Source organism: Schistocerca piceifrons, chromosome 1, assembly GCF_021461385.2.
Source record: "Schistocerca piceifrons isolate TAMUIC-IGC-003096 chromosome 1, iqSchPice1.1, whole genome shotgun sequence".
NCBI lineage: Eukaryota > Metazoa > Arthropoda > Insecta > Orthoptera > Acrididae > Schistocerca > Schistocerca piceifrons.
In genome coordinates, this window is record NC_060138.1 from 952,322,777 (window position 1) to 952,346,617 (window position 23,841).

Sequence of the window (23,841 nt, forward strand, 5' to 3'; positions counted from 1 at the left end):
AAATGGACAAAGTGCTTTTTACAAGACTGTCTGTCTCCTGCTTCCTGGTCTGTTCTTCCTCAGTATTTTGTTGACAAGAAGAGCTCAAAAGGTAGTAAGGGTGGTCTGCCTGGATCATAGTAACCCAAAACATTGCCCAGCCTTCCATGGAAGGGGTTGAATCGTTGGGCCAGCTCCCCAGCTCTGGTAAATTACAGATACATGGCTCAAAATATCGTTCAAGAGCCCCTAACAAGGAATGTAGCATCACAGAGACGAACAAGACTACCAAGAAGAAATTTGTTTATGACAACTTAGAATGTACAGTATTTTGATGTAAAAAAAGTTTTTCAGGAGATGGCAACGCTAAAGAACAATGTGGAGATGTTAACAAAAAAAGTGTAAGGGAAATGAAATGATAAGAGATTATATTCATTTCTACAGTGATATTAGGAAGGAGAGAGCCAAGAGAGGTGTGTGTGTTACTAATGATCTACAAAAATCTTCAGAAAAAGGTTAAGCGTTGGGAATTAATACAAGAAAGAATTGTGTCTGTGGACTTCTCCACTTGTGGTCATCACTGTACAAGTGTGGGAGTATAAGTCCCAACAAATGACACTGATAGCAAAACCGAAGATGAGTTTTCTGAAGAATTAACACATGTCCAAAAGAGATAAAACCTCAAATGAAATAGTCCTTACGGCAATTTTAGTGGATGATGAAATTGGCAAGTAAACAGAGGGTCTCACATATGAAGAATGTGAAAGACTAATAAATACATGCACTGCATTAGAACTGAAAATTTTTAATGATTTTCTCCCCCACAAATGCACACATAAATACAATTGGCTCAGTAACTCAAGAAATTTGAGAACAATTTTAGATTGGGATTACCTAACATGGTCAGTTCTGTAGGAGGTGATCTATAATCACCAGTACAGTAGTCTTCTTGTGAGAACATGTTATTATCCAAAGTCGCAAATATATGCACATTGATAATTAGTTTCAGATACTTCAATTGGCATGCTTCGTTCTAAGGGTACCTATAAATCAGTGTAACTGACGAATTGTAACTTACACGTTAGGTGGTAACAGTATCGTTTACTCTTCCATGCAATACATCGCAATACAGCATTGAATAACTACTAACTTAGCAGGGTATGCAAGTAGCCTCTGGGGATCTATGCCGACAGAAGGTGACACTGCCTCTAATTTCCAAGTTTTGACACAGTGTTTTGAAAGAAAGTGTTAAGAACATGGTGCAGTCCTATCAATGACATTATGAGCAGACCCGTCTAGGAACTGCTGCCTCAGTACAGCATGTTGTGTGCAATAGGTCACTTTGACAAAAAAAAAACCGCTATATCCTTTGGGCATTTATTGTTAATTGCCATTTTTTGCTAATTATGCCATAGGATTTGTGACTATGTCTTTAATATAATTTAAATTACGCAAAATATCCAAGAAAAGCTTTTGAATAACTCAGATGTGATAACCGTGCCGTGGTAAACAGTAGAAGTTAACTGTGGTTTTTTTCTTAAGGACAGTGGGATAACGAGATGCACGTCATCCATCCACCACATACTGCGAAAATACGAGCATCATTCCTAAGCAGCTTCATATAGGGATGGAGACTTATAAATAGCTCTTTTGAATACCTCTAATATGGTAGTAGACACCATTATTTCTAACAAATCCACCATTGCGTGATCACCCTTCACTAGCATTTACAGCAAAATCAGGTATCCTGTATCTTCAAATCGTATGCAAATTTGTTTCCATATATTCTTTTTAAACTAGGCTTAGCTTGCACATCGGTAACAGCTTGCTGTTTTTCGAGTAACAGTTTATAGTTGTCTTTCATGGCAAACTTTTCCACGCTAACTGCTCTTAAAGGAGAGTTTTTTTTAGTAAGGATCGGTCTTAGTCTATTCAGTACACAGCTTTTACTTCGGATGACCACTTAAATAACAATATGTGCAATTTACAGACTACTACATGTTGAAACAATGTAACCATTCTGTCTTAAGCAGATCCAAATGTGAGTAGGGATTTATAAACAGATTTTTCGTTTATCTTATCATTTTTCTGCGAGTATGCCCATGTGTTACTACACTTCATTATTATATATAGCAAATAGAGGTATATTGCGTTCCCATTTCATATACAGATGTTTTGCGTAACAATAATAATGTATACTTAAATGGGAAAAAACATTCTGCACAAGAATAATTGAACTCCTGCAGGATATCTTAACGGGCAGGGATTGCGTTGTTTACCATTCAACTGTGGTACAGATTGCTCACCCAGACAGAGTATCGATAAAGTGTACTTCTTCTCCTTCCACATGTGTACATCAGAATTTCTACACTAAATCTAGCTCTCAAAGACGGAGGTGGATTGTGCTACAGTGTTGCCTTTCAAAATGGTGGAGCACAGCAGTCAGTTGTCCTTTCCCTCCAGGCTTTATTAAAGTATATCTAGATTTCGGCTAGTAACTGTCAATTATTAATGCAGCTTTGCAGAGTTTTAATACATGTCCTAGTATGTCAGTCAGTCGCCTGTTGTTCAGGCTCCCGTTACAGTTCATTCAAAACTACACTGATGAAGGCCAGTTACTATACCAAATCTAGATTTGCTTTAATAAAGCCTGAAAGGAAAGGGCCACTCGTTGCTGTGCTCCATCATTTTGGAAGTCATACCACAGTCATGAAGTGCATTTCACATTCCTAATGGAAGGTAGCTTTGGTGCTACTGTGTTGACTTTAATTATCTTACATTTAACTTTACAAAATCAAGCCCCATGGCCACCTAATAACGATAACATTAATTTATAGTTTCTCCTATGCTGCTAACACAGAATAGCATCTGCCTCTGTAAAACATCGAATATGCACAAAAGGTAGAAATTGGGAATTATGCTTGAGGAACAGATTTTATCCTCTCGTAAACAGCTGGCCCAGCTGCTAAGGGCATTACATTGGTACTTAGCGTTGGTATGCTGAAGTATCTGTCTATTGTTCATGATGTTCTGTCTCTCTTAATACATCTAGATTAAAGAAATACTGAACTAGATTAATTTGGAGCCGTTTTATCAAATAACAAACACTGCGCTTCTGGTAATTATGGAAGTGGGACTTAAAACGTGGGTGAAGTATCATACAGTGGAAATAATCGGAATTTAGTTTTATCTATATGTGATTTCATGTGCTTGAGCTTTGAAATTCTCTTCTATTATTCGTGTGACATGTAGCGTAATTGAAATTATATATTTCTTTGTATTATCTTATTCGATACCCTGCCAAAGTAAAAAAGGATGGTATTTATGATTATCTACGTGGATCTTTTGGACGGTGATGTTACAAAGTAGTGGAATGTAGTTAGTTGGAGCATCCGTTTCTCCAATCAAGTGCATATAAGTGGGAAGTCTGTCTCTGCGGAATACCTCATAAAAGCCAAAAGGACAGTTCTCCTTTTTGAGAAAGACTTTGTGACCGCTATATGAATACTGGGAAGCATCGTACTACGGATGAAAACTGATCTGTACGGGCGTGTACATTAGAGAGAAAAAAAAAGCCGGTCGGAGTGGCCGAGCGGTTCTAGGCGCTACAGTCTGGAACCGCGCGACCGCTACGGTCGCAGGTTCGAATCCTGCCTCGGGCATGGATGTGTGTGATGTCCTTAGGTTAATTAGGTTTAGGTAGTTCTAGGTTCTAGGAGACTAATGACCTCAGCAGTTAATTCCCATAGTGCTCAGATCCACTTCAACCATTAGAAAAAAAATTGAGTGCCCTATTTGTAACATCTAAAGTTGTACATCTATTGCCACTGACTCTACTATGTTCAAACATGGTGTAGACATCCTCTTCACCTACAAAAAAGAAGGCGATTGCATACACAATGTGATATCAGAGAATGACGCATTTTAGTTTATAGTCCAGTCAGCATAAAAATTGTTACAGTACAGGTCTCCGCACAGAAAAATATTTCAAGGTGATGAAATGTTAATAACACCTCATTTCTGGAAATATTACTGTTATAAAATTCTTAGAGTTTATGACTCCAATGGAACCCAGTATGCGTATTCATTTCTATAGAAACGCTAGCTGTCACAGATTAGGTAGTGATGGCTCATATGATGGATCCTCTGTCTGTATGCCATCTGTGGGTGGAGGTGGGGGGCAGTGCTTTAAGTCTATTAGTTCGGGGATGGTCATTCACCTCGGCAGTGTCACCACAGATGTGAAGCAGCAGCTACTGTGATATTAAAACACTTTGGATCGAGCAGTGCAGCAGTGGCAGACGCAGCTCTGATGGCAGTCTGACCCACTAGGAAGTGGTGGCTATATGCTACTTGAGAAAGCCACCGGATACAGTTCCTAATCATGACACAATCCCGATGGCTGAAGAGGCCTTCCACACATGTTACTAGATTGAAATAAAAACGCAACTGACCCGTCCTGTCCTATACCAGCGGTGCTGATAGCAAAATAGTGTAGGAAATTGTATAAAAGTGAGTTACTAATACACTTTAGCCACTTCGTGTGTGTGTGTGTGTGTGTGTGTGTGTGTGTGTGTGTGTGTGTGTGTGTGTGTCTGTATCGTTCCTACTTGGACTTTTTTATTTAACCTACTACACATTTGGAAACAAATCGCAACACCAAGGAGGATTTGTGCGACATAAATGAAAGTCGGTAGGCGTGTTTCTACATCTGAAAGATGATGCGTTTTCTGATTTCACACCAGTCGCATAAGAGTGGCGCTAGTAGTGCCACTATGAGGATGCAAATCTGGTTTGCTTTAAATACACGCTGTAACGGTCGTGAGTGTTAATTACCTATGAGACTACACGTGATGAGTTGATGGCAGTCAAGAATTCCTTTAAGGGAATTAACACGTCATTATCACAAGAAGCATGATGTTCCTTCTGCCATACTGCAGAAAGATTTGGCAGTAATGCAGCCACTTTACAAGATTCCTGGCAGCGGTCGTCATATTATTGTATGGTCGCAGGGAAACCGGACTTTAGATGGCCACGTAGCACTACAAGAGGGAAGACCATCGTGTTCGGCGTGGCCGTCTGGCGCATCGTACATCTGCAGCAACAATTTGAGCAGCAGTTTGCACCACATGCGAGCAATGAAATGTCACAAATCGGTCACTTCAGACATGCTGGGTTCCACTGAAGACGTAAACTCAAAGAATATTACAACACTAATATTTCCAGAAATGAGGTGTTATTAACATTTCACCATCTTGAAATATTTTTCTGTATGAAGACGTGTACTGTAACAATTTTAATGCTGACTGCACTAAACACCAAAACGCGTCATTCTCTGATATCAGACAGATTGAAGGTGGTCAAGTGCCACAATGTGTATGCAGTCACTTTCTTATGTGTAGGTGAAGAGGATGTCCACGATTGGTTTGAAAACAGTAGAGCTAATAGCAATAGATGCACAAGTGTAGATGTTACAAATAGGGCACTCCACTTCTTTTCTAATGCACAGGCCCAGGCAGATCATTTCTCATCTAGAGTACGATGCTTCCCAGTAGTTTGATACTTCAGTGGCGCCAAGTGATAGCTCATCGGATGGCATGGTGGAGAACTGTTGTATTTTCTGATGAAAGTTGATTCAACCTTGATACCAATGATGGCCGTGTGGTTGTTAGAAGGTGGTCAACTGAGTGCCTGAAACAGAACTGTCATCATGCTAGACGCACAGCACCAATACCTGAGTTATGGTCTACGGTGTGATTTTGTGTGACAGCAGGAGCACTCTGGTTGCTATCCCACACACTCTGACTGCAAAACTGGTGATTCGACATGTTGTGCTGCCACTCATGAACAGCATTCCTGGGGATGATTTCCAACAGGACAGCTCTCGCTCACATATAGCTGTTGTTACCCAATATCGTCTACAGAGTATCAAGATGTTGCCTTGGCCTGCTCAATCACTAGATCTGTTTCCAATCGAGGTCATATGGGATATCAGCGGCCGACAATTCCAGCGTCTCACACAATAGCATTGACTATCCCTATACTGATCAACCAAGTGCCATAGGCATGGAACAGCCTCCCACAAACAGACATCTGCCACCGGTACAATACACTGCATGCGCGTCTGCGTGCTTGCATTCAACATTCTGGCAGCTACACCGATTATGAATGTACCAGCATTTCACATGGGCAATGGCTTATTTTGCACTTACATTAACTCACGATCTTGCAATGTAAATCACTTAAATGTGTCACCTAGACAAATGTACTCCTGAAATTTCGTTAACCTGCGTTAACTGGTTTTTGGTACCGCCATTTTTTTGCTGTCATTGTATTTACGAGTCTACTATAATCTTATAGGGTCAGACCCTCCTAACGGGTACTGCTAGTGATGCCAAACTGTGTAAGCCATTATTTTTAAACATTAATAGTGCTAGGTCAAGTTCCATACAGTGAAACATACATTTACTGTGTAGCAAGAGCGTATTTGTATAAATAACACACTGTGCTGATTGTCAAAGATTAAGCTATTGGGATATCAGTGACTTTGTTTGAATAAAGTGCTGTGGTAGTTGTTAAACATTAAAAGTCGTATTTACATGTGTCTTAGGATGTCAAACTTAAGCAGTGTAACTTGCAATACTGGGAGAAAATTTAAACAGATAACCCCAAAAGCGTAAGAGATTGCCACAAAATGAATATAAAATGACGGTAAGTTGCAGAAAATGCCGCTGGACAGCCATGACCTTAAATTAATTATCCAACAGCATAGCGCCCCATCATTTTCACACATTCTCAAAGTGTCTTACCCCATTTTCTGGGTCATAAATCAATGTAATTAAGATAATTCAGCCCCAATTTCAATATCCTGCACGCGCTGTAATGTCTAAATTCTGATGTCATTTCTGGGTCATGAGCGCTGTAATTCAACCCACCTATTCGCAATAGAAATGTTGGAGAGGGGGAATGAGGGGGGGGGATCTTGAAAGCCACCATTTTCAGTCATAAATTATGGCAACTGAGTTAGTAGAAAAAGCATCTGATTGTAAATTAGACTTATATTAATGTAACATAAGAATAAAAGCAAGTGGTTTATTTAGCACAGGCTAAAAGAATTTTTTCACGTGTGTCCTGTACTTATTGGAAGCTGTTAGTAGTGAGGTTTTTCTCTGTTTTCCCACCTGCTATTCCAACATAATGTGGAGTTTTCAGCAGTTAGGACGATGCGTTGGGGGGGGGGGGGGGGGGTGATTGCTTGAGTAACTTCTTGTTCCCTCAGACAGTCATCTCCATCCATCCCATCGTTTACTCCACCTAGCTGGCCAAAGGTCACACTGATAATTTTTGACATGACGGTTTTGGACTGTTGTGTTTCGTCCGGAGACCTTGTTTTGGGGATGGTAGTAGAGGTCCTTTTGAGAGATACAATTTTTTTTCTCGTTTCCTGTCTATCGTCAGGGCGTGTTATTCTTCGTGCCAGTAGGTTCTGCTGCCACCATAAGTTAGGCTGTAGGAAACCTCAAATGTTTCACCAGTGATTCAGATTTGTGGACAGATTTGCAGCTGACAATTTGCTGCTCTCTATTCAGCTGTCAATGTCTGTGTATCAACATTTTTCTTAAAGGCTGCTTCAGTACTGATGCGAATGATATCATGCAATTGCGTGACTGTATCGCCTTAAACACTTTCTCCCCTTTGGGGTAGGTATGTAGGGCCCTTGATGCTTGATAGCGTCCATTTTCTTTAGATGTGCTACTGTTGCTAATTTGGACACCTCGCCTCCGTAATCGACTACGCCGAAGCTATCATAAAACTGGAACAGGTTTGCTTATTCTACTCACGAAGACTTCTGGCTATATATATAGTGTTATGAGAGATTTTCCTCTCAAGATCATCATGTGTAGTAAACAAATGAGATTGTCTTCGAACGAAGATGAGATCTCACTAAAGTTTGACGGTCAGCACTATATCTCTGTATTCCAACGCAAGTGGGTGATGAAGTGAGGAGCCTTGCAAATGAAGACGCATGGTTGTCTTCGGAGAAACACCCGTGCACCTACGATATTGGGAGGTTTGAGATACGAGCGCTCATGCGGTGTCCTCATTTAGGTATTCTGTAGTTTCAGTATTTCACTTCATGTGTATATTTGGTTGGTTCTTTTCAATAGGTCACGTCGTATTCCTTCCTCATTATTAACATACACTGAAGACCCAGAGGAACTGGTAAACCTGCGTAACATCGTATAGGGCCCCCGTGAGCACGCAGAAGTGCCGCAGCACGACATGGCATGGACTCGACTAATGTCTGAAGTAGTGCTAGAGGGAACTGACACCATGAATCTTGCAGGGTTGACGATAAATCCGCAAGAGTACGAGGGAATGGAGGTCTCTTCTGAACAGCACGTTGCAAGGAATCAGAGATATGCTCAATAATGTTCATGTCTGGGGAGTTTGGCGGCCAGCGGAAGTGTTTAAACTCGGAAGAGTGTTCCTGGAACTACTCTGCAGCGATTCTGAATGTGTAGGATGTCGCACTGTCCTTTTGGAATTGCCCAAGTCCTTCGGAACGCACATTGGACATGAATGGAGGCAGGTGATCAGACAGGATGCTTACGTATGTGTCACCTGTCAAAGTCGTATCCAGACCTATCAGGGGTCCAATATCACTCCAACTGCACACTCCCCACACCATTACAGAATCTCCACCAGGTCGGCCGGAGTGGACGAGCGGTTCTAGGCGCTACAGTCTCGACCTGCGCGACCGCTACGGTCGCAGGTTCGAATCCTGCCTCGGGCATGGATTGTTTGATGTCCTTAGGTTAGTTAGGTTTAACTAATTCTAAGTTCTAGGGGACTGATGACCTCAGAAGTTAGGTCCCATAGTGATCAGAGCCATTTTTGAACCTCCACCAGCTTGAACAGTCCACTGCTGACGTGCAGGGTCCATGGATTCATTAAGTTGTCTCCATACCCGAACACGTCCATCCGCTCTATACAATTTGAAACCAGACTTGTCCGACCAGCCAACATGTTTCCAGTCGTCAACAGTCCAATGTCGGTGTTGACGGGCAAGGCGAGTGTCGTGCAGTCATCAATGGTACAGTAATTGGTCTTTGGTTCCGAAAACCCATATCGATGGTATTTCGTTGACTGATTCGCACGCTGACACTTTGTGGACCAGCATTGAAGTCTACAGCAATTTGCGGAAGGGTTGCACTTCTGTCACGTTGAATGTTTCTCTGCAGTCGTCGTTGGTCTCGTTCTTGCAGGATCTTTTTCCAGCCCCAGCGTAGTCGGATAATGTCTTACCGGGTTCCTGATACGCAATGTACACTCGTAAAGTGGTCGTACGGGAAACGCCCCACTTTATCCGTACCTCTGAAATGCTGTGTCCAGTCGCTCGTGCGCCGACTGTAACATCACTTTCAAACTTGCTTAAATCTTGTTAACCTGCCATTGTAGCAGCAGTAACTGATCTAACAACTGCGCCAGACACTGGTTGTCTTATAAAGGCGTTGCCGATCGCAGCGCCGTATTCTGCCTGTTTGCATCTCTCTTGAATACGTATGCCTATACCAGTTTCTTTGGCGCTTCAGTGTATGAACTAGTTTATCACATAAGTATTTAACGAAATAAAACGTTAATGATACTGTATATGTGCAGTGGGTTGGTATGTGATGCTGTGCTCAAGAGAGTTAAAATAAAACTTCGAGTACCTAATTTGCAACTAGGTGTCTTACATGACGATTAAGTGCACAACATCTCTGTAACTAATTTACTTGTATTGGAAGACACTGTATATCATTTATGACACTAAATTTAGTAGTGAAGAAATGAATTAGTCTGTGAAAAGCCATTACAACAGCTTCACTGTAAGCTGGTCAACGACTGTTAATTGTTTTCAGAGTAGCGTATATGCTATAATCCAATGCTTACACACTCTTTGATATTTGGTGGCTCATATGTCTTATTTGCTGTACTAACTGGAAAAAATACTTGTGACAAACACGGGTTGTTAGAGTGGTCTCTTTCCTCGGTTTCCTGACTGAGAGCGCTTTTCGCAGACGTCTGTGATAATATTTGGCGTCTGGAAACACACGTCATCCAGCTATGAAACGACTATATCGAGTGCGTTCGTACATCGGAGTTAGTTTTATATTCAGATGGTCTTGTGTCTGCCTGCTTCGTGACGCAGTACCTCGCTTCTAGTATTTCTCCCTTTCTTGTCATCCTCTACTTACTTTTAGCATCCTACGTAGCAGATCTCGCTAAGAAGCAGGTATGCGGCTTATTCTCTTTTGAGGTAGGCTTCACTCCTCTTCTGTTCCGCACTGTTGCTCTTCCACATGTTCATAAATATATGCCTATCTCTCCTACCTAATAATCAATATGCTCGTGCTGATGTTAGATGTGTTTCATTTATCATCCGCAAGTGCCAATGTGTGGGTTAGCGGAATTTGATAACCTTGAATTCATTCTACTATCAACTACTATGCACTGCTCCGTTCCATACGCCATATGCTGACGAATAATTTCTACGTTTTCTCGGAAATTTCACTTCAGTATATCGTATTTTTACATGAAGCGTGTCTTGTAAATGTCCGCCCCTGGTAGCTGAGTGGTCAGCGCGACACGATGTCCTAACCAACGGCCCGGGTTCGATTCCCGGCCGGGTCAGAGGTTTTCTCCGCTCAGGGATTGGGTGTTGTGTTGTCCTTATCATCGTCATTTCATCCCCATCGACAAGCAAGTCGCCGAAGTGGTGTCAACTCGAATGTCTAGCACGAGGCGAACGGTCTACCCGACGGGAGGCCCTAGCCACACGGCATTTCCATTTATATTGTAAATACCCAGCATTCGTCCCCTGTAACACACACCTTTATAGCCATAGCGTAATATAAGTTTTCTCTTCTCTTTATGAGTTTTTAGATGTTGTTCAGGGTACCACACATATTTGAAAATCTGGCTGGTGTTGCGTTAGCACTTTATCACTGTCTAGAGAGTTTTCATATTGACGAATTGTAAATTCTGGAAACAGACTAAAATATACGTATGTAGTTCTAAAGCACAAACTGCTAAATGATAAATTTAGGAGTATGTCCTTACATCTTATCGCTGTTATTCTTCTTTCTTTTGTAATATTGCTCTTAAACAATAAACCTATATTTACTGGAATGTAAATGAGCCACTTTTATTTCAGGCCGTATTACCGAAAAAGCTGTCCTTTTGTATTATGACTGACTGTCGAATGACATGATACAAACAATAAATTTATTACCATTCTGAAAACCACAAGGTGCTATTACATTAATCGATTTCCATTATGTCTATCTCATACTTCCACGGCATAAAAATATGGAAACATTGCATGTTGCATGCAGCGTAACTTTTTTGTTATAATGTTAAAAACAGTTTAGTACTTTCAAGTAACTCTCACACCGAAGAAATGAGATTAAAATCGGAAAATCGAACTGTTCCTAAATCCAGACATGAACTAAACACGAGTAACTGAACAACAGAGAATCCATTGTCAATGTGAAATTCAAATCACTCCATGTCAATGAACTCATGACGAATCCTTTATTTAAGAGAGTTCAAATAAAAAAAATAGAAATAAGTATTAATACATATTATTTATAGCTTTAGTATTTCGGAGTAGTTCGTAAAATCTGAATTTACATTTATTGTTGAATAACAGTCTTACAAGAAATGAGATAGTGATGCACTGTTTAATAATACATTTCAGAATACAATCGGCTCCTAGTTTCTCACATGTTTTGGGGTTGGTCCATGTGCATTTACTTATCATCGACAGTGGTGTCATTAGGGAAGGCCAGACGTTTTTTGAGACTGCACTGCTGACCATAAAAACTGCTAAATCACGAGGTGCCATACATGCTTGTTCATGCAAATTATTTGCATTTCAGCGCAATTGCACAAAATAGTTAGAAGTACCATATAAATTATGTATATTATATTAGATAATTTGTGAGAAAATCGTATCTAGACTTGTGTAAGAAGGAGAAATATGGACCAATACATGTCAGAATTCGACAACAGAATTCGCTTTGGATGAATGCGTGATTGATGGTATCGTAACGGCCATAATTCGGCTCGCAGGCCACGCCCCAGCCCTAGTGCCAAAGCGCTCAGACTTGCTTCACATTTCCCCCACCACCACGCCGCGCTGTCGGAGTGTAAGGACTGGGAAGAGGGTAAAACAAAAGAAGCGCATTATTCGAATGGTAGTAAAATCGTACCGCACATGACACATAAATCACAAACAAAATAAGTTTTCAGCATTAATTATTTTTGGAGCGCTGAAGACATAACTTTATCTGGTACAGGCAGTAAGCATACTGTCAGACGCAGACGATTTCACAGAATTTTGCACTTAAGTTGCCACATAATCGTGACTTGCTTAGCTTCATAAACGAAAAAACGTCTTTCACACAAATACGTTGATCGAAATATTGTAGCACTTTTGCAAACTCATTAAGGAGACTTGGAAAATGTACCTGAAAAAAGCAATGCCCACGTCCTGGACACTTTGAACGCCATAAATTTGTTATTAAAACTGTAATTACCGTGCAGATCAGTCAGTTACATCTTCTCATGCACAAAGGCACTTTCAACTGAAACGGTAAACGGTCTCGAAAACAGATTTAAGACTGACCATGTTCTGAAAACCTCTATAAAACTATCCTTGTAATTCTTGCAAGATGTGGCGTGTGTGTGTGTCAGCTCGATGGGGTGGTTAGTCAAGTCTGGTTGACACAGGTCTGCGTCCGTCGATCGCGACATCTCCGATCTATAACTGTTAAAACAAACTCCTAGTTGGTTTGCTTGGTTTCAGATACTATCTCCCTTTAACAGATATCCGCGCATCGATGGAGCAGCACGCCGAATTGTATAAGCGGCCCTCGCTTATAATTGAAGCAATGGGGTTTGAAGGATGTCTGTCTTCTTTACTGCTACACACAGCGACAGTACCACTCGGTACCGCAGCTACACCCTTTATCTGAAACGATAAACCAAATCTCCTTAAAATTTTATTAAATTGCATTACAATCTCCATTGAAGTTTTTCATTGTAGTCGCAGCGAACTTACAGTTCGATGCGGCTACAACTCTTTTCTTGAATAAATTTTATCCCGGATCACTTTATCTCGTCTGGGTATAATCTTCGTAAAGCATATATTTTGAATTCTTTATTTAGACGTTCATGCTTCGTAGACTAAGTAATCATCCGGTACTCTTTTATTTAGTTCATTCCGTGGAATAGATGTTGTTAGTTCCCTAGTATTTCTGTTGGTCAAACTTTCAATAGTGTTAATATTTTGTTGCCAGTAGCCACCGTCAAGGTCAAGATAACTAATTTTTATATCTTTTGCTGCCAAATGGATGTCATTAGGAGCTCTATATATGGGGTGTTATAAAGACCACAATGAATTCTTCAAACCTCGCGCTTTCCTTGAACCTAGGGAACTGTTAGCCTTTGTCAGGATGTGTTGTTTCTACAACGCGATTCTGTTTTCAAATGCATCCCCATCAAATCAAAATAATGAGGGCAGCATGTAGTAAGTCCAATTAAAATGTGAAGCCTGCAGTCGATTCTGAATGTTCTAAGTTTCGTTCCTGCACTCCTTATTCATTCATAAATTTAACCACAGCGAGATTTAATTCTAAAAGTCGTTCTAGGCATGCTCCTTGAATTGAACAAAGCACTTCGCAGTAGTATGTGAAGTCCCCATTCTCTTCGTTTATTTACATTGAAAACTATTGCAACTGAAATATGGAGTAATATGTATGACTTCAGAAATTTTACTATCTTTACCACCGATTTCTTCAAGTCCTTCATGTCGTTTCATAACTAGTAGGCAGTACCCGTCGCTTGTGCAAACTGAGAACTCTCATCCCTCTCTTCTGTCATTCCCATTCATTTTAAATGATTGTGGTCATGCTAAATGAAGTACTTCTGAGAAGGACCCAGCAAAGCCAATTGACAGGGCGGGCTTTGATCCGTCCGCGGCCCTCACATCCTTCACGCTTGGAGTTTGACACGCCGTGACCGGCCGTGGCATATAAGATAAAAGTTACATCACGTCACGTGCATTGAGTTACAAAATGGTCTTGTTTGCAGCAATGCATCTATACACACCAACTGTGTGACAACGTCTGGGGCACTATGGATCGTCAACATGGTTATTATTCCTGCGGTTATTTATGATACGGTGATCAAAAAGGCGTGCAGACGGTGGCCCATGGACACAGGGCTTGTGCGACGTTTTCTAGATGACATTAAAATGTACGCATTTGTGTGTTGAAGCTCAGATGAAAACAAACACTACTATACTTAATTCGCCATCGTCATCACTATCATCGTTATCTCCATCATCATGAGTGCCCAACACCTTGTTTGAAGATATGGGATAGCACTGGGCACCGAACAAGAACACCTCTGGTTTGCATAGCTAGTAATCTGGACATCAGTCGTTACATTTCGGACGTGCTAAGACTGGTGACTGTTCGTATCCTCGTCCAGAATGCACAATACCTAATTTGGATACCCGAGATTTCTTTTACGTAACAGTAGATTGTTCTTCATCAGAAAGAACTGTCGGAGTTTCGCTTGCTCCTTATCTTTCAGTTTTCATTTCACTGCATTTGAAACTGAGTCTTTGTCCCATTCATGTGAAATTTCTGAAAATGTGATCCCCACGTGATTCTTGAATATGACTTGACGCATATACATAAAGTATAATTATTTCCATTAAGCAACACAACGGAACAAGGCACTACTGGCTTCACACTGTTCTTTCTGATCGACGGCTGGAAGGCGAAAACCAGCACTGGGAACCTTGTTCTTGTTTTAGCCAAACGATACTCAGTATAACTACATGAAACATCTTTTCCCCAAGACTGAGGAAGGAAGTCAGCTGGCTCGCATATGGGACCTTTACACCCGAGAAAAAGATTGAGACTGCTTTAACGCCAACTAGCCCGGAAGACCTGGTGTGGAGTTTTACACCTGTGTGGAATGTAGGACTCTGAGAAAAGTTACTAAAGGGCTATTTTGGGCCGCATTGTATCGTTTGTCGCTTGGCGAACGTCACATGCAAAGTCAGTCATTGTGCCCCTTCATCAAGAAGACAAAAGCGCCGAGACATTTTCCATGTCCTCTGTGTGAAACACAACTACAGTCATCACATGCAACGTGTGACTGAAGTTCAAGGAAAGAGAAGAGCCACCAATGATTTCGAAGCTTCTATGGGAGGGGCTACCTTTGATTCTCGATATAGTGAAGAGGATATGACAAGAGAAGAGCCACCAACGTTTTCGAAGCTTCTTTGGGAGGGGATACCTTTGATTCTCGATATAGTGTAGAGGATATGACAACATGACCGGAATGTAAAGGAATTCGATAACTCATATGGCAAAAATTTCCACTAAACAAACATCGATCGTTGTAACTTGAGTCTATGAACGTCGCCTATAGCTGCGAACCCAACATATGGTAATTTTTGTTTGGTGAATACAGTAACATGGGCGCCAGTTCCTCTGTTCGTGCTTACTCAAGTTCTGGCGAAAATCTCCATCCGGTTATCTTGTTGGATCATGGTTCTCTGTACTCTTATCCTACATTGATTCTTGTTGTAAACCCTGAAATGAAGTCACGTCTTGCATCTCACAGGTGACTAGTCTAATTCCATTTTGTTAGGGGTCTTGAGGCACATGGAAAAGCATGTTCAAATTGGTCTATCCACACACATCCTTCTTAGGAAACAGTTCATACTTTTGCACAGATATAAAAGACGCTACTAACATCACTATTGGACCGATTCCTTTCGCACCTCACATTTGGTGCCGTGTGCAGTGGAGGATTGTCCACGTTGCATTACCTATCTTATAAACCCTGCAGTTCTTCTCACTCAGTTCTCCCTTTATATTGTCATCATTGATGTATCCTATTTCGGTAGTGCCATGTTTTCACGTTCTCCCGCTTACAGCATCCACTTACAGCGGGTGAAACAGGACTTTGTAGTTGCAGAGGTTTATTTCTAACTGAATCTCTGAAATGTAGCAGGGGTAGCACCACGTCACTACCACCAATGACCACGGTTCACATGCAATTCGAGTCGCTCTCATTTTTTAGGGAAAGTTGGTAGTCAGCAGTTTTTTGAACTTCCAATTTATCACTAACTTTATTACTTCTGTCTTTCTGCTTCTGTAGTCATACTTAAAGGTATGACACCAGTTAGTCTAAGTCTGCAATCTAAGACTTTCCACTGTTCTGTGCATAAGTTTCCAACTACATCTCTAATTTGAGTACTATCCGTAACTCTTTCTGTCTTTCCTGTGCTTCCTTACTATTTCACAGTACTTCCTCTTTCCCCTGATCCACAGTTTCCACCTCTTTTCTGACTTTGCTTTATTCCTGACAGACGTATTCCGCAGAACTAAAGCTCTCCACAATTATGGAATTTAACTTGCCTCCTAGTTTCACAGTTAGTTTCTCCTGTTGATCAGTTTTATCGAGTTTGGGTCCCTGTTCACCAAATCGTATATTAATCTAAATTTTTGTTAATTAAGACTTTTACTTTCCTCTTTAAGAGACTGCAGTATTACCACAAGCGTATCAACACCTGAATACGCAGGCACACATCTCGACTCAGTAGGCTTCATAATAACCGGTGATGCTACACAAAGGAAATCGACTGCTACCTCACTAGGTTCCCTTCGCAAATTGTTCAAGTTACTCATCATTACATTTTCCAGATTAGTTTCCTTCTGTGCCACCTCAGTCTCACCAAGACTCACAACGGTAACTCCAACACACAACGCATTTTGTTCTATATACTTTTTGATTTGGAATAGTTGTTACACTCAAGCCTCGTAATTTACTAAATTTTTAACTCCTCAAATTGACTCCATCGATATATAAATCCAAATTCAATCAGCTACTATCAAATTAGTTAAAGCTATAGTTAACTAAAAAAAAGGTCTTCACACGAGCACAGGTAGGTCTCCAACGAATACATATACGTATTTGAAAACAGTACTCCCCAAAAGCACAAACAGAAATACACTTATACAAAGCGGACTCATCGCACTGAAACAACACTATTTAAGGGCAGAAGAAAATTGCACTACTTCTGGAAAGAAAATAGATACAATTAGGCATCCTAAGGTCTGGCTTCTTGTCAGACAATTCTCGTGATAGCAAAGATGCTGACAGAGTCGACAGATGAAAAGGAAGTGGGAGATTCCCCCCCCCCCCCCCAATGTAACTACCCTATATACTAGGTGATTATAACTAAGCTAATGGTGTTCTGAATGCTGCTGTATACATCACAGGATGCTGAAATATCGTAGGTCTGCTCGTTAATCAGTGCGCTGTTTGAGTAAGCTGAAAAAATAATAGTTCCACTTTCTGCCACCATGTGAAAATATAGCGCTGTAAACAGTGCGAATGTGGTGTGGGTGTAAGAAAAGGGGTGGAACGATTGAACACATGACAGTGTTGGATCTGGCACCTCTAATAGTATATTGTTACAAGTTATGTAAGTTCAGTATGGTCTCCCGACTCAGCAGCTTGATGCATCCTTAGCATGGCATGTTAGACAGTTGCTTGCAGCATGCAGTGGAATCGGTTTGATACATTGTTCTACACTATCCTCCAGATTACCCAGAGTCTGGATACGTCCCTGACACTCACGATCTTTCAGATATTCGCCCAAGCCGAAGTCACATGGATTTAGGTCGGGGGATCTGGAAGGCCACACGTTTTGAAATTGCCTAGAATGATACGATCGTTACTGAAGGTTTTACAAATCAGATCTGTCTCATGGCAAGCGATATGTTGTGTCGTCCCATGACTTTTGAAAATAGTGATGTGTACACGGCTGCGTTCTTGCAAAACTGCAATTACTGTACACCTGTCAAGTCAAGGAGGTGTCATCTGCTCGTACATAAGCAAACTGAGAATGAAGCTCGTGAAACCACACTACACAGTCACGAAAGCTGAGTGCAGAGGATGCTGCTACACAAGATGCGGGGGGTTCCGAAATTCTGCGCTTTCACGCCACAGTGCGGAGTAAAATGTGCCTCTTCCACCCAAAGAACATGCACCGGCTACATGACATCAGTTTCCACGCGTGCCAAAAAACGAAGGGCAAAGGAACGCCGCTGTAGCTCAGTGTGGGTCTTCATTGGTGCACATTCTGAATCTTATAGGGATACCAGTTAGAATCCGAAGCAAAATTCTTTGGAATGTCGACAAGAGGAGCGACAAATTACCGCGAGACAGCTCAAACACTGGCTGCAGAATTCGAGGCATGTGCTGTACGATCGGCTGTAGCTATAGTAACTTAATCAATAATTGTCTTGGAATCGGCCCTCTCCCTCGCTCTGCTGCACGTAATTCACTAGTTCCTCCAAACTCCTTGATCATATTCTTTAGCCTCTTTATTGATATGGGGCCTCCTGCACCACCTAATTCACCAGTTTCTTCAATTTCCTAGGTCATATTTTTTTAGCATATTTATTGCTACGGGGCCTCTTCGCAACTGTTTCTATCGGCGACATTCCATCAATGCAGCGTTACTACTGCTGTCATTCTGATAAAACAACTTTACCAGCAGTGCGCTTTATTTCTTCTCAATAGCCATTGCGTTTCGAACGAAAAGCTTCAAGCTTTGTTTTTGGAGCAATGCACAATTCCTATCTCTTCTTTTATTTCCGAGACATGTACTGCTGAAGTTTCGGCATCTTCAGTGGGCTTTTATTATCTTTCTATACAACAGTAAAAATCCTCTTTAGTACATGTACGGGTATAAAGTTGAGTTTTTAAGGCGGTGGTTACAAAGTGGATAAACTAAGTTTTCTGCATATACCCCGCTGTGATTCTCCTGCATTTTTATGTTTTTTATTGCAGTTGTTTTCTTTTATAGTTTCTCATCTGCAACCACTTAGATCTTAATGGTTCGAAATTTTATGACTGGGAATGTAACGGTTATGCCTAACGTTAACCAATTCTGTATGGATCACTGTGTGTGTGTGTCTCTCTTTCTCTCCCTTCCTCTCTCTCTCTCTCTCTCTCTCTCTCTCTCTCTCTGTGTGTGTGTGTGTGTGTGTGTGTAAGAGAGTATGTGTATGTGCGTAGAAGGAGTAGTTTTGGGCGTTCATGGGTTAGTGTCGTCTGACAGTTCTCTGAGGGCAGAGAACGGAGTTCAGTTGTAGAGAACTGTGTGTTCATTTGTTATTTCTTTCCATTCAATTATGGCATTTTGTATTTGATAGTTTCCTTCAGTTATTAGTTTTCGTGGAGAACTTGTTATTGCATTTCAGAATTTTCATGTCTTTATGATGTTTGCAGGGTTGTGCTTCATGTCCAGAAGGCGTTCAGCAAATCTAGGAAGACAGCAGTTTTTTAATGCTCTTTTGTATTCTATGTACATGGTATTAAAGTTTCTGCTTGTTTGTCCTGCATTCCTGACATGTCAGCTGGTAAATGCTGGATGTGCCATGTTTGTCTGTGTGTGTACAGTTTGCTCTCAGTTTCCTCTGTATTGAGTTGTCTGTCCTGTAAGCTATTTTTAGCTTGTTTTTTTGAGTAACCTATCAATTCTTTGGGCTACTTTGTTTTCGTAAGTGATAGTGAACCATTAGCTTGTTGTTGTGGGTGTTTCTTGTTGATATGTGCTCATGTGTTTGATCTGTGTGTTTGTCTTCTGTGTGTGTGTGTAAGTCAGTGATGGGTTGTTTGTTTTTGTGTGCCAGATGTGCCCTTTATTTTTGTTTTAATTTTCTGACTCAGTTTCACTATTGTGCTTGTACATGTGACCATTATTGATCTATATGAGAAAAAACGTTAATTAGTTCCAAACTGCGGCGTGCACAAACTTTATTCAATATGTAAACGTCACTACAGATATTCGAATTGAGGTTATGGCATGTTCGATATGCCTGACACAATTGATGATGACGTGGCGCAGACGAATAGTGAAAATATGCATGACCTGGTGAAGCGGCGGAACATCGATGCTGTCGAATACCTGCTGAATGGCTGTTTTAAGTTTAGCAATGGTTTTGGGGTCATTGTTGAGCACCTTATCTTTAATATAGCCCCACAAAAAGGAGTCGCGTGTATTCAGATCCGGAGAATATGGCGGCCAATCGAGGCCCATGGCAGTTGCCTCTGTGTACCCAGAGGCAGAGTGCGGTCCCCAAAGTGCTCCTTCTGCATCGATGGGGTCGAGGTCCGTCTTACATCAACCACATCTTGTCGAAATCAGGGTCACTTTGGATAATTGGGATGAAATCATCTTCCAAAACCTTCACGTACCGTTCGGTAGTCAAGGAATATCGCACCGCTTATTCCGTGACTGGACATTACACATCACACAGTGACCCGTTGAGGGTGAAGAGATTTCTCTATCGCGAAATGCGGATTTTCAGTCCCCCAAATGCACCAATTTTGCTTACTGACGAAGCCTTGCAAATGAAAGTGCGTCGCCGCTTAATCAAGCCATGCATGCGCATACTAATTCCCATCATGCAGTCTTAACGTCCTAATCCAAAGCGTTCAGAAGGTATGACGATTTTATTTCATCAATAATTTTCACCCTCTATCATATCCGTTCGTATTTGTTTGATTGTCTGTAATGCATGTTTGTAGTTGCTTTCACAGACTGGAGATTTGTTCAATCTGCATAACATATAATGGGAACCAGCTAATTTGTTAAAAACAGCAGGGCTCTCATTTTGAGATATTACAAGAGCAACGTAATGATAGCAATAAAACAGTGGGAATACAAAGGTAAAACCTTAAAATTTGTAGAAGACAGTAACCTAACATTGCTAACCAATGACCCTAAATAAAGATACCACGAAAATTCTCAGATACCCAGTGACATCCAACGGTTCGACAATGACATAAACATAGTTCAACCAAAAATAAAATTCATCATAGAAAAAGAAAATCACAAAACATTCAATTTTATCGACCTCACAGTACACAAACACAATCCACAACAATTCTCCACATTCAGGAAAGTCACCACCACCAGCACAGCCATACACAATTACAATCTGATTGCACACTAACAAGCCAGTTCCCAATATGTGGAGCACAGTGTGAACGAAACTCCTCTCAGTGAAGACAACTACAAAAATGAATTGCCAACAATCAAAAAAATAGCTAAATTGAATGAATACGATACAAACACAAATAAAAAAACTAAAACAAATATAAAAGGGGCAAAAGGCACATAAAAACTAATAACCCATCATCAACTTACAAACACAGACACAAGGAACACAAACACACAAAATATAAACACACATAACACAGAAATGACAAAACATGAATAAGGCACACCCATAACAACGAGCACAAGCACACAGAACACAAACACACAAAACAAACACAAAAGCACACATGAACAAGAGACACCCATAACAGGTAAATGATACACACTCACTTACAACAACAAAATAACTCATAGAATAGGAAACATGTTCAAAAACCAATAGCTAAAATTAGTCTACAGGACAGACAACTCAATGGAAAGGACATGAAGGGCAACCAATATACAAACAGAAAAACACAGCACATCCAGTACTTACAAACTGACATGTCAGGACAGCAAATCATTTTATATAGAACAATCAAGCAGAAACTTTAAAATCAGATACACAGAACACAGCCGAGCGTTAAACACTAACTACTGTCACTCTACATTTGCTGAATACCTTATGGACATGCAACAGGGCCCAACAAACATCAACACCGACTTCAGAATTCTCAAATACAGCAGCAGTCCCCCCAAAAACCTAATAATTGAAGAAAACTGTCAAATACAAAAACCCAAAGTTGAAAGGAAAGAAATAATTAATGAATGCACAGTTCTCTGCAATGAAACTCTGTTCTCTGCCCTCTAAGAACTATCAGACATCACCATGTCATAGACACACCCCCCTCCCCCCTCCATATCCTCACATGAAGAAAACCACAAAAGAAGAAAATGAATTAAAGAAAGCACCTACAAACCCTCAGCTACTTACACACACACACACACACACACACACACACACACACACACAACCCCCCCTCCACACACACACACATACAAACACAAAATCTTCCAAATAGGATTGGCTTATGTTAGGCATAATCATAAAATTTCGAAGTAAGTTAATCTTATACATTAAGTTTTATATGGTTGGAGATGATAAATTGTTAAAGAAAACAGCTGCAATTAAAAACATAAAAATACAGGAAAACCACAGCTTGTGTGGTAACAAGGTAGATGCATGTAACTTTTTCTGTTTATGAAATTTATAACTACACTCTTATTAACAAAATTTTTTATGTGTACAAGCATTAAAGAGCGTTTTTCCTGTTTCATAGTCAGTTAATAAAAGCCCACTGATAAGGCTGAAACTTCAGTGAAACATACTTGTGAAATAATGGATAAGATAAAAATTGTGTTTCACTAAGGCAGACAGTCTCTAAAAAGAAATGTATTTGTAAGCAAAAATGGACTCAAGAGCTTCAATTGCACTCTGATTGCATCAACCTTCTTAACGCTTTACACCAACAGTCACTTCAAGAAAGAAAGCAACACATGATACTTAGTGAAAAACAGTATACTGGTGACAAAACAGGGGACATCTCACAATCTGATTGCTTACTTTTCTTTATTTTCACCTGGTAGCAGGAAGTGGAACTCTGATTGTTTCAGCATTGTCCATGAGTGCACCGATCAATGAACACAACTTCAATGCTTCAGCTGTATCTGATCCACACAGCTGCACTGCAGCAGGTAAGACACCGCCACCTTAATCGTAACCACCTGGTATAACATTATTCTAGGCCAGGTTCCCTACAGAATAAAAGTGTTTTCAAAATGTTTATTACCTAGGGCCTAAATTCATGGATTCTTTCTCGCACTTGCTAGTGTCAATCTGCTCACTTCCCATTCATGGACTAAATACCCTCTGTGGGTTATCTATCTTCACAAAATTGAATAACCCAGCAAAAGTATTAGCAGTGGTTGTTAGTGCAACAGATAATTAGGATATATAAAACACACATGTAGTGTCGGGGTTATTATGGTAAACCAATTTCATTCTCTTCCCAAGAACATTGACTTTCAAATCGCACCACTGGAATTGGGTTAACAGATGTAAACGGATCTGGGTCGTAATCGTGTGATGCATCAAGACAAGAAGCGGTTTATTATCACAAAGAAAGGCAGTTCATATATGAATGAGAAACATGGATTTGCTATTGGTCTTCACAATGGAGGAAAATAAATCTTCTATGATATTCATACAAAACTCAAAACTTAGTAAAATAATCTTAACCATCTTACAAAGTATTTTTTAAAACACAGAGTCCTTGAGCATATGTGAAGGACAAAACGTAATGGATTCAAGAGTACTATCATAAGCACAGCTAGCCTTAGGTTTGAGACAGATGTGGAATGGATACGGCAAAGACAATATGAATGACTCACTGTATGTAGTAGGTGCAACTTCCTAAATGTGTTTTAGTACTGTTGTACAGTGTTATTGTTCTGAAACGTCGTTTCAAACTGGTGTTTGTGTATCTGGTATATTCTTCTTGCAAGCAGTGACTACGAATCTCATTGCCTGCTGTAGTCATGGTTCACATTTTATTCACATTGCGTCCTGTAGGTTTTTTGTTTTGTTACAGCCCGCATAAAGCCTCTGGAAGCCGCAGAATCCCGAAACCAGACTCGATCTCCCGTTTCCATCACATGACTGATAGACTGAAATCCCTTCATCCACCTCACCTGGAGTCGGTATATCCACTCTCACAGCAGTTTCATTC